Genomic DNA, 13,040 nt, shown 5'->3' on the forward strand with positions numbered 1-13,040 from the left:
AGCACGAGTACATATTATATTTCTTCATATGGAAAACAAAAATTTAAGCTATTTAACATGGTGATCATTTTGAGTTTCCACCAGAATTCTATGGGGACTAATGCTTTAGAAAGGGGCTGAAAAACATGAGAGGGAGACCTAGACAATGCCTCTCAAGTGGCTTCACAAGGGCAAGGGAGGTATACAGTCATGATTTTGAAATGCATCTGTGGGTGTGGTGGATTAGGCCAGGGATGACAACTCTCAGAAGTGAAACATGAGCTGGAACAGGTGGGTGGCAAGGAGTGGACTGATTTTTAACAACTGCAAGAAATAGAATGCTTTGCAAAGAGGGAGATTTAAAAAGTAAGAAGTTTTCTGTACAATTCATTGCAGAAGACCCTGCACCTCTGAATTAGTCAGAATTTAGTCAAGAAAATGGAAACCATGTTCGTTATTTTATCAGAGATAATATAAGAGATTGGTTAAGCAATTGTAGGTTAAATATTGGTTAAGTACTGGAGGGCTGGCTAAGCAAAATGGGAACACTGACACAACACAGAGATAGTAACTACAGGAAGCAGCTGCCGGTGCTATGCCTGCCCCGCCTGCAAAGGAGGATGGTTGGGATTATCAGAACCTAGAAGCCTACAGGAAGGGCTTTGGGGATCTGCCCAGAGCTGTGAGAGACTGACATGTCTAGGCTTGTGCCAGCATTTTCATCACTGAAGCTAATTCTGAGAATGGCAGAAGATTCTGAAAACTGGAACAAAGTTTTGAAATAGGGAGAGGAGCCCTTCATAGGTTAACACTGACAGAAAGAGCAAGCAAAAAGATGTAGCAAGTTGTTTCTTCCCTCTCCTCTGTCTTTAGGCTTCCCTCCAGGGCCCACTCTTAACTCTTGGCCACATTTAACAGCAAACCAGGTGGTAACAGAGAAATGTAATTTGCAGAGTCTCAGCCCCAACAGCACAAAGCCAACTGGAGAAGATGGGCTGGAACTGAGAGATAATTGCTCAATCACTGACCCACCTCCATTAATGGACCTGTGGAAATGATAATTTTTTTTCCAATGTCTTCTGGAACTAGAAACAATTGTTGGAATCACATCCCAGGATGTGTTAATGGTCAGACAGGACTTAAGATATCTAGCCATTAACATTCCCAGGACAATTTATTATTCCTAGATCCCTTAGTCTTACTTGGATAAGGAATAGAAAAACTCCTAAATGCAGTATATTTAAAACTACATGATTAAGAGCTATCATTCTCTCTCAGTGGTACTTTATGATTGCTTGGCTAGAAAGGCACATAATCAAATGAAATGCATGGTGTTTTTCTTTTCCTAATAGTAGCCTTCTCTCCTAACATCTGTGCTTCCTTGTAGAATGACTACATAAAATGCAAGAGAACTTGTGAAGCTGAGGTTATAACATATCCTCTTACCCACAAATCCTACTGTGTACAACTGAATACTCATAACTACCCACAGACCCAGAAATTTTGTTCTATATTGGGCTTCCTGGGCACAGGACTGGTTGCTTATAAGAATATTGTAGGTGATGCCAAGATAACACTTCAACCTCAATCATCAGGTGCTGACTGGAACCTCAGAATGCCCAGCTCAGCCTCCAAAGGATTCTCAAATGCCCACATGGACCTTGGTTGTCTTTCCTTCCACCTGCTTCCTCCCCCTAACACATTTTGGGGACTTTGGCTTATCTCCATGCAGTTTCCTTAGCCCCTGCCAATCTCCCAACTTTCATTTCACAAATCTCTTGTTATCCTCAGTTCCCTAATTCTCAGTTTCTCAATTTGGGCTTCAACTGCTTCTTTGCACTTCTCATTAGTTCCTTATTTCTAAGGCAATGGCTCCGTCATTTTTTTAGTGGATGAACACCCATTTCCCCAAACCCCTCTCCAATCTCTGTTAAGCTCACATCTTCCACATCCCATCAGTGTCTGCAGTAACTTCCCCAGTGGTGGCTTCAGCATCTCCTCATTGATCTCATATTCACTAGTCTCCAATTTCCTCTCTTCTTTTTCTTATCATTATGCAATTTTTCATTCCCAACTTGTCTCTGGCAGATATTAATCAGATAACTCAGGCCCAACTGCTTCTTTCCTTCCTTATGCTGTCATCATCCTTTTCTTATCTCTGTCTGAGGCCTTGAGATCTGGACAGTCAAAGCTGACCTCTGTTGGCTCAATTTCAACATCATGATCTCTAACCATTAGCTCTGAGAGCAGTTATTTCATCTGGGGATGTGGTCCTTCCTAATTTTCCAAATGTTCACATTTTAAAAATTTGCTAAATTTCATTAATGAGATTATCCTACTTAAAAATTGTTAATAAAATAGAAGTGAAGGTATATAGAAATAGAAGTGGAGGATTTGTGTTTGGAACACACACACTCTCACTGAAAATCTTCAGATGATTGAAAGAACTGGGAAGTCTTACTGCTCCACTAGACTTGTACTAATGAGAAACATGCTGCTTTCAGGTTCCAAGGAAGATCTCATTTGAGAAAGTTTTCCATCAGGGATAGCATAGTCCACAGGTCTTTGATATGGTTGTTGAACATATGCAGTGATATTTATAACTTTTATGAACTTGCTTCTTGGACAAGAGGGGGCTTGAATACCTGAGCCAGAGCTGGAGACTTGAACATATGTGGGAGATGCAGTAAGGAGGCAGAAGAGCCTGACCCCAAGGGTTACCACATTTGTCTAGGCAGTCATAGTGGACACATGGATTCAAGAGTAGAGAGAAATACATACACAAGGCAAAAGTCCTAGGACCCCACAGGATAAAGATCAAAATAGGAAGGCTGAGGATGGTGGGAAGAGGTGCTACCTGGAGAGATACTGCAGCACTGGCAGTTAACAGAAGACGCTTTCTTCAGGCTGCTGAGTGTTGAACTTCCTGCAGATGGAAAGGAGCTTCTGGGAGTGTGGGAGATAATACATTTAGTGTTTCCAGCTGTAGCAATTTTGGTAATTACCAAAGAAGCAAAGCAAAAAATGGAATTTTTGGAGAAATCCTGTTGAATATTAGTAGGCCTAGTCACTCAGGCAATAATGATTTGTTATATAAAACAGCTTTTGTTAAGGTTCCAAGTGCTTTGCAGCAGTGGAGAAAATGGTAAGGTAGATGATGTAAGCTGAACTTACAGCACTACAATCTGTATTATGATGCAGGCAATCCTGGGCATAAATGATTCCACAGCAACCTCCTAAAAAACAACTGGAAAGCCTGGCCATTTCACAGCATGTGCAGGAAGTGCCAGGACATTGACCAGAGCACTCAAGTGTAACAAGGGTTAAACCACATTTCCTTCCTCCTTTTCTTTTCCCAACCTAGTATGGCCTTTCACCCACTGTGTTCTCACTTCGCATGGAAGCTTTGCCTTCTCTCAACCTTCTACTACCATCATGATTTTACTACAGAAAACTTAATACATGCATCTCTAAACTGTTAACAAAATTTCACTTCCAGTATAGAGCTACTAACTCATATTGCTCATTTCCAAATATTTAGATTAATTATATATTAAAAGTCAGTTTATTGATCACCACTGTTGATTCTCAGTTTCTTCAATTATGCAACTTGGGTTTGGTGTCTTGTTTGTTTATTTTGGTTATTATCCTTTCGTTATTTTCCTTAGAAAGCTTACCTTGTGTTACATTTGAAACTTGAAATTTTACAAACGTCATTTTTTTTTTATCTTCACAGATAAGTAACAGTTTGGCTAGCTTCAGTCTTCCCTCCAAGTACTAAGAAATATTACTTCACCATTTTTCCAGCTTCAAATAATGCAGATGAGAAGTCTGATGCTAGTATGATTCCTTTACATTTATGGAAACCTGTTATCTGCAAAATTAGATCTCAAAATTGTTGCCAGCATATGTGTATGTGCCTTTTCATAGGAGATAATATGACCTTCTTCTCTCATTCTTTTATATTCATCTTCTCAGTTATTCATGCTATCACAGTAATACCTTCCTCCAATTTATCTGAAAGAGGTAACATTGTGAAATTAAATGTTTTGCTGCACTTGATTCCACCTAGGTTCTATTATTATCATTTATTCTCATGGCCATTGGTTCTTTTTTAGAAATCATTTCAGCAGATTTGGAGGTTATATATTTTGAATGATCTTTGCTCTGGTTGCTGGACTTCTCAGCTAGGTTTTTTATTTTTCTTTTTAGGGCTCATATTTGGTACCTGGATATCCTTGGGGTCATCTTCTCTCCCATCATTTTCTGAGGATTTAGTTTGGTCCCTAAGTCTAAACCCAAGCATCTGGAAAAAGTCTGCCACTTCTCTGGGTTTCTCACACTCTGCAATGTCTACCATCGTGGGTCTTCAGCTCTCTTATTGTCCTCTTTCTTGGCTTAGGAGGCCAAGGACACCAGTCATCCACTATCTAGTTTTCTTCCAGGGCCGAATATTGCTATAGGCTGTTTTCTTTCCAGGGTATGCTGTGTTACAAACCTTGGACAGTAGCTTAGTTACATATTGCTGCATTAGAGTATTACCAAAGATTGGAGCTGAAAGCTACACAATCTATTATTTCATAGTTTCTAAAGGGAAGGAATCTGGTACAGCCTAACTGGGATCTTTTCAAGACTACAAGGGTAATTCAAAGAGGTTTTGGAAAATGGAATGAAAAGATCAGTTTATTTTGGTACAGAAGTCTGAAATCCATGCATACCAAGGCTGTTCAAAAAAAGATGATGGAAAAGGTATATTAGGAAAAAACAGTGCATAGATTTCAAAATTTTTTACACTGGAATAAACTGATTATTTAATGCCAATTTCCACAAAAGTTTCGAAGCGCCTTTATATAATCAGGGTTTCCACCAGGGTTGGGTATTTCAACTGGGCTCAACTGGAAAAGCCTACTAGTCTGTTGGCAGCATTCAGTTCTCTCAGGCTGCCAAACCAAGGTCCTCAGTTTTCTGCTGCATGGCTCCCTCTATGTGACAGCTCACACACGGCAGGCTGCTTCATCAATGCCAGCCAGGGAAGAAGCCTCCTTCGGAGACAGGCATCACAATCCTGTACATAGTCAGTCCTCTGTGTCCGCAGATTCCACCACCTATGGATCAAAAATAATCAGAACAAAAATCGCATCTATAGTAAACACAAAGACTTTTCCACTGTTGTTATCACCTGAACAATATAATATAGCTACTATCACATAATATTTATATTCATTAGGTATTATCTGTAATCTAGAGATGAATTAAAGGTATGTACTGCTCATGTGCCAATAGCATGCCATTTTACATAAGGGACCTGAGCATCCACAGATTTTGGTATCTATGTATTTCAGTATCTGAAGCAGTCCTGGAATCAATCCTCCATGGATGATTGTAATATGACCAGGTATATCCTGTCACCTTTGCCAGGCTCTAGGTAGCTTGAGACAATTTACAGTTCCTGTCCCAATCAAGAGAAGGATATCACACAAAGGCATGAATGCTGTGCACAGGAACCACAAAAGCCACTCTGTGTAAGATCCAATCTCAGGGATTGTTCTACTGAACCAGTTTAGGGAACATGAAACGGAAAGTAAAGGCCATTCTCTCAGGTCTGCTTATTTGGAGAATGTATGTTTTCAAAACTAAACTTGCATGCTGCAATATGTAAAATAGACAATGGCGATGAATAGGTAAAAACAATAGAAGTCTACTGACTATCAACATAGGCACCCACAGCATTAGTAGGTATGCCATAAATATTTGTAAAATGAAAAAACTGGCATCTGCAGTGGACTGAGTGAGGTTAACTGTATACCAGTTACAAAATAAGACACCTTACTGAATAAAGATAACACTGTACATAATACACATCCAAAACACACATGTTCATTACAGGCAATAAAATGCTTCAATGACGAAATTGGAGCTAGGCTGTGGGTTTCAGTCTTGACTTCAACATTGAATAATTATGTGTCCTTATAAAATTATTAACCACCTCTGTAACTTAGCATATTTATCTTTCAAAAGGAGATAATGATGGTACCTTACTCCTAAGTAGTTGTAAACACTAAAATGTCTTTACTAAGCTTGGCATAGTAAGGGCTACTATATGAGTCTTGCCTTTAAATATCTTCAAACTCACCTTCATGTATGTTCATATATCAACATATCTCTTGCACAAGATAAGGAATCCCAGTATTTTAAAACATACACATCTGAACAGAGATCAGCCTATTAGATATTCTGTACCACAGATGACAAACTCAGGTAAACAGCTTTGCTGAAAAAAAAATTTGTCTTAATGAGACTTTCTTTTATTTTTGCTATATATATGTTACAATATAAAAATTTATGTGAACAGATTATATAGAGGTACTCTGGTGCCATCAATAACACTGGTACAGCAAAAATCTGTACTCGTAAATGAAATATTATAATGGTAGGCTTATCACTTAAAAGAGAAATATTGACAGTCACTACAGACAAATTTTAAAAGTGCTTTTACTTCTTTGTCTAAATGCTCAAAATACATTGGCTCCTTGATGTGATAAGCCAAGGTTAGATTGCAGTAGAAACTATTACTGGCAAAAAAAAAAAAATAATCTCTATGAAATTCACATATTCTTTGGCAATATTCTACAAAAGGCAAATAGCACTTTACTGGAAAGCCTTCTAGAACTCTGAAAGTATAAGAATTTTAATTTTTATTTGTTGAGTACTGTCATCCCTTATTGTCCAAGGAAAATTAGTTCTAGAACCTCTGAAGATTTCAAAATCTGCAGATGCCAAAAATCTCTGATATAAAAAGGCATAGTATTTACAGAGAGACTATGTGTATCATCCTCTGTCCTTCAAACCATCTCTAGATAACTTATAACATCTAATACATTCTGTCATGTAAATAGTTGTTATACTCCATATATTGTTATACTTAATTGTTTAATAAGGACAAGAAAACAACTCCACATATTCAGCACAGACTCAGCTTTTTTTCTGAATATTTTCAATCCATGGTTGATTGGATATACGTTGACTGTACTTAACTGAGAGTATAATTGTTTCCCATACTTTGTGATTCACATCTAACTTAAAGACAGGAACTGTTCTTGTGGTTTAATTAGCACTAGAAAGTATATTTACAGAAATTTCCATAGCATATATAATGTTTATACTGTGCATATTTTTCAAACCCTTTGTATTCACAACTTAAATCTTTCATCAAACAGAATCTGACACAATATCCCCACATATTTATCAAAGAAATGTAGCATTGCCATAATTGGAGTGTTGGTCCTATGGGCTCTGGGTCCCCATATTCTGCTTGGGTCACATCCCTTCCTTCTTGTCCCATTGGCACTTGAACAGTACTACACAGACAATTGGTTCTTGTGCTGAACAAATCTCCTACTGCAGGGGGCACTGGATTAGAAACACTCATCTACATTAGAAAAATCTACCTGGAGGGTTGCACCATTCTATCAAACTCTAAGACCTCAAGTCTTGTTATCTGTGATCTGAAGACAGCACCCTTAAAAGTCTGGAAGCCTATGAAATAAATGTTTTTAAACCTTATATTAGGTTCCCACATAATATGTTCAAAATTTCTCTTCGACCTCCAGACGTTTAAAGCAATGTATCCAATATTCAATACAACCTTTACCGTATGTATGGCAACTGTGTGGATATCCTATAGATGACATCTAACTAAGGATATGGAGATTTAAGGTATATTATCAATAATATTTTATGTTGTTTAGAGAATCAGTTGACTTGCTTAAACTTTCTGTATTTATGCAGCATATGTCTGTGTAGTTTCTTTAACCATTTTTGTATTTATAATGTCCTCTCATACCTAAGATGTTAGACATTAATCTATATTTTCATTTAAGTTTCTAAATATGGTCTTATCTGTTCAATTGAATTCTTTATGTAACTTTCTGCTTTCTAAACTCCCCACCTCAGTGTTATTTTAAGAATAATTTATCCTTTTTTCATTGACCTATGAAGCTACCTTGATTATTTTAAAGTTTTCACAAATCCTCATTCCATTTCTTCCAGTTTTTATGTCTCAATATTCGTAACTTTTCTACTAGAAAGCAGCACAGTTGTGAAAATTTTGGAAAAAACATAAATGTATAAAAATGAAATTTCTAATAAATGCAAAATTTTATTTAAATTTCTTCTAAATACACACACACATACACACACTCTCATATAAGAGAGCACTTCAAAATGTTCACAGAAAAATGGAATTGAAATAATATGTAACATATTTAATTTTTATATATTATATATAATTTATTTATGTAATATATTTATTTTTTTATTTTTATTTTTATTTATTTATTTTTTTTTTGACAGGCAGAGTGGACAGTGAGAGAGAGAGACAGAGAGAAAGGTCTTCCTTTTGCCGTTGGTTCACCCTCCAATGGCCGCCGCAGCCGGCGCGCTGCGGCCGGCGCACCGCCCTGATCCGATGGCAGGAGCCAGGAGCCAGGTGCTTTTCCTGGTCTCCCATGGGGTGCAGGGCCCAAGCACCTGGGCCATCCTCCACTGCACTCCCTGGCCACAGCAGAGAGCTGGCCTGGAAGAGGAGCAACCGGGACAGAATCCGGCGCCCCAACCGGGACTAGAACCCGGTGTGCCAGCGCCGCTAGGCGGAGGATTAGCCTAGTGAGCCGCGGCGCCGGCTTTATGTAATATATTTATATACTCATCCAAAAGGCAGGCTCAAGTAAGAAAAAAAGGTTGCTGATCTGACTTGTAAAAAAGGTGAGTTTTCTGTGATGTGAAATACAGATGTAAATTTAGATACAAAAATTTAGAGATTGAAGCTAGCCCAGAGAAAAGAGCAGAGAAGGCAGCCTGTAAATCCGCAGATAAGAAAGGGAAAAGGACCCCAAAACGCCATGGTATTGTGTTCTAAAATTACTGAGGGGCACTAAATTGTCTAGTAAAGCATTCAAAAATTCTCTGCTGAGCTCTCTCTTGTAAGATCTGCAGTAACATCTCATTACTCACTAAGGTTTTTGTTTGACAGAATTCTTCAGGCAATAATTTCAAGGTTTTGTTCATATACTTTAAAGTAATGAACAATTATAAAACCCTTGGACAACTTTAGGTCTACATAAGACACTTTTTGTTGTGTTTAAATCATCCAAACATGTAGTATGAGAAAACTGACATTTTTGAATAGAACTACTACTTTATCTGTGTATTGTATTTAATAGCATCTAAATTTAATGGTAGTTTGATACCTACCAATATTCACACCCACCCACCCACCCCCCCCCCCCACACACAAACACTCTTCATGAAGATCTCTAATAATAAAGAGGATGGTGGGAAAAGGCAATCCAAATTATATATTGAGACTTTTTCAGAAAGACCAGTGTTAGGAAAGAATGGACAGACATACATGTGAAGGTTTGGGAATGAATTCAGTTAAGAATATCCATGCCTTCTTGGGGCAAGAGAGAAAGAGGACAGCTACCACCTAGAACACAGGTATAAATAACCCTTTCCTTTCCTGTCTTCTTTCCAGTCTTTACTAATTTTCTACAAAAATGAGAACATACTATGTACATAGTTTTAAATCCTGGAGTTTCCAAACGGCATTATTCTAGGTTACTAAATTCTCATATTTTAATTATTTTACATTTGATCAGTCAGTTTGGGATTGGAGCAGAGTTGCAGATTGCAGAGTACAATATCTGCACATCTTCTATATCTCTGAACTCCACAAGTTGAAGTTACACTGCTGTGCTCTCAGGCTACCTGAACTAGGGGAACTGTTGAGTGTCCCCAAACAAGAAAGTTTCAGACTTGAAAATATTGCTCAGTGCAGTGGCATTCTTTCTAGAATAAATATTTTACAAATGTTTCTCACACCTGTCATTGAACATTTTCTGCTAACTTCAAGTCTTCAAGTGTTTTTTTTTTTAATTTTTTTTAGTATTTTGCCAGTTTTTTTACAATTGCTATCAGTGGCAGAATCTTACGATCTTTTCTTGCCACCATCATGGGAGTCCTGCTCAAATGAGTATTATTACATTCATTTGTATATTATTAAAAGTTCTTGTTAATTTGATAGATTGACTCACATTGCTCTTCTAATATTGCAGCTTCAACTATTAGTGTGGTTGAGCATTTTTGTGTGCTTATTGTCTATTTGTATTACATCATTTGTAAATTACCTGCTCATTTCCTTTGTATGTTTATTCTGTAGTCTTAATTTTTTCATATTGATTTAGAAGTGTTTCCATTAATAAAATATGATCTTTGCCCAAATTCTTAGATATACTTCCCTCTTTGTGATTTGCCTTTAAATTTTTTTTATTATATGATTAACATACAAATTGATTTTTAAATGAGTGACACCTCTACAAATTTCAATCTTATTTAGGGGTCCACTTTATCTTTCTATTAACTTGAGTTGGTTTCTATGCCATTAATATATGAATTTTAATACAGGTCTCATTTATCACATTTTTAATGTTTTCCATATTGATACTACTAGATATTTTTATGATGTTTTTCATTACAAATTCTAACTAGATAGTGTTATTTGATAGAAAGCCTATACCTGCCTTATAGATTATCATTTTACCAAAGTTTTGAATATGTATTATCTCACTTAATGGTCAAAAGCCCTATAATGTACCTTTTTATTATACTCATTATTTTAAAAGATGTATTTATTTATTTGAAAGTCACAGTTACACAGAGGAGAGTGAGAGTCAGAGAGAGAGAGAGAGAGAGAGAAGTCTTCCATCCAATGGTTCACTCCGTAATTGGCTGCAACGGCCAGAGCTGCGTTGATCTAAAGCCAGGAGCCAGGAGCTTCTTCCAGGTCTCCCATGTGGGTGCAGGGGCCCAAGGACTTGGACCACCTTGTACTGCTTTCCCAGGCCATAGCAGAGAGCTGGATTGAAGTGGAGTGGCTAAGTCTCAAACTGGCATCCATATGGAATGCTGGTGCTTCAGGTCAGGGCATTAACCTGCTGAGCCACAGCGCCATTCCCCTATTATACTCATTTTTACATGAAATATTTTCATATAAAAATAAGTGGATAGTAATATGATGAGCATCTGTGCATACACACCATCCATTTAAGAAATGCTATGTTATACTTTGCATTTACATCTTGGTATCATATTCACATCACTGCCTACTATTAACTACTCTTTTGAATTTGTGCACAAATAAATGGTATCATGTGTTTTATATTCAGCTGCAGTTTGATTTAATATTATGTTTCCACATTTCTCTATGTTGATGCATATATCTTTAATTATTTGAACTGCTTGACAGTGTTCCTTTGTATAAAAATACTACACTTTATTTATAGTCTCATGCTTAGAAGTTTGTACATTAATATAAACCTATACCATTGCAAATTTTCATATACAATTTTTGCATTCATGTCTGCACAAGTGCTATGCATTTTCCATGATAGAGTAATAGTGAAAGAATTTCTGGGATTTAAACTATACACATGTCCAACTTTACTAGATATTCAAAAATTCCACTTAAAATCATTAATTTAGATTCTATTAAATGTATGAGTTTCCATTTCTCTATGGATTTGCTAATGCTCAGTACTCTCAGAATTTAAGTTTTGCCAATCTGATTAACATGAATGGATACCATATTTTTAATATTTATAAAATCCCAATTTTTATCTTTTCAAATGTTTATCATACATTTTTCCATTTGATAGTGGTTGTTTTTCTATGAAATGTTTTTCACCATATACTTTCCCTCATTTTAAACTAGTTTGTTTCTGATTGGTTTTATTAGAATTGTCAGGATAAAAATCCCTTTTTGAGAGACAGGTATTTGATGTATCAGTTAAGTCTCTTCTTGGAAAAGCCACATCCCATATTGGAGTACTTGGGTTTGAGTGCCAGCTCTGCTCTCCATTCTAGCTTTCCATTCTAGCACTCTCAGGGGCAACAGATAAATGGCTCAATAGCTGGGTCCTTGCCTCCCAAAAAGGAGATCTGAATTGAGTTCCTGGCTTCTGGCTTTAACCTGGGCCAACCTCAGTTGTTCTAGGCATTTGGGGAAATCTCTCTCAGTATCCCTACCTTTAAAATAAATAAATAAACACTTTAAATCCTTTTTTGGTTATATGTACCGTAAGTAGTCTTGGATTTTCTTTTGATGCACAGCTATTTGAATTTTGAGAAGAGAAAGTTATAACTTTTCTTTGAGATTTCTGGTTTATATTTCTACTTTTCAGAAATTTTTGGCCAATAAGTTCTATAAATATCAACTACTACTTTGTTTAATAATCTAAGTTGGCTTATGTAGTAAACTCTTGTCTTTCTAGAATTAACCTACCATGTCAAATAACTGATAAATACAATTTTTATATCAGATAACTAATTTTCCTAGCACCATTTATTAAATGATCTCTTGATTTTTCATGTCACCTCCCATAGATGAAGCAGCAATATGTGTCTCTGCTGCACGTTTTCATTTTCAGTTTCACTGGCATTACTTTCTATCCTTGTGAAAAGCAACAACACACTGAAATACAGTCATTTGGTCTTGCAATAAATCATCTAATTATCAGGAAAGGACCATTCACCTTTTCATTTTCTAAAATTTTCTGTTTTTCGTTTTCTTTTGCTCTTCCTTAGAAACTTGAAGATCCAGCTTATCCATGTCCATGAAAAGTATAAGTTTCAATTTTAAAATAATCTCACTGCACTTGTTAATGTAGGATAATTTAAAGGAATAATTAATATATTTTGAGATTGACTTTTCCTATGTTTAATTATGCTTTTCAATGATGTTTTCTATTTTCTTCATAAATGTCTGTCTTATCTTTAATTATAGCCGTTCTCAGGTACCTGATATTGTATTTATAACATTCCACAAATAAAATTAATTGAATTAATTAATTTGAAAATTAATTATAAGCCAAACATAAAATATTATTTGAATACATCAGTAAAAAAAATGATTTCTACACTAAGGATACAAATGATACAATAAAGAAGTGGATAAATAAATGATAAGAGTTCTGTTCCATGTCACTGATTGACTTTCTAACAGA

The 13,040-nt window shown here is 36.3% G+C and overlaps 1 long non-coding RNA gene across 1 annotated transcript in view; it reads right to left on the reverse strand.

Annotated features, from left to right (window-relative positions):
• Positions 1-1,559: 1,559 nt before the first annotated feature.
• The window catches only part of LOC149126300 (uncharacterized), a 39,639-nt gene continuing 28,158 nt past the window's right edge, over positions 1,560-13,040 (reverse strand). Inside the window, exon 3 of the long non-coding RNA XR_016235860.1 lies at positions 1,560-5,084. This is a non-coding gene — a long non-coding RNA (uncharacterized LOC149126300). The remainder of the gene's footprint in view (positions 5,085-13,040) is intronic.

Source organism: Oryctolagus cuniculus, chromosome 6 (genome assembly GCF_051225735.1).
Source record: "Oryctolagus cuniculus isolate XC-2025 breed Fujian yellow rabbit chromosome 6, ASM5122573v1, whole genome shotgun sequence".
Lineage (NCBI taxonomy): Eukaryota > Metazoa > Chordata > Mammalia > Lagomorpha > Leporidae > Oryctolagus > Oryctolagus cuniculus.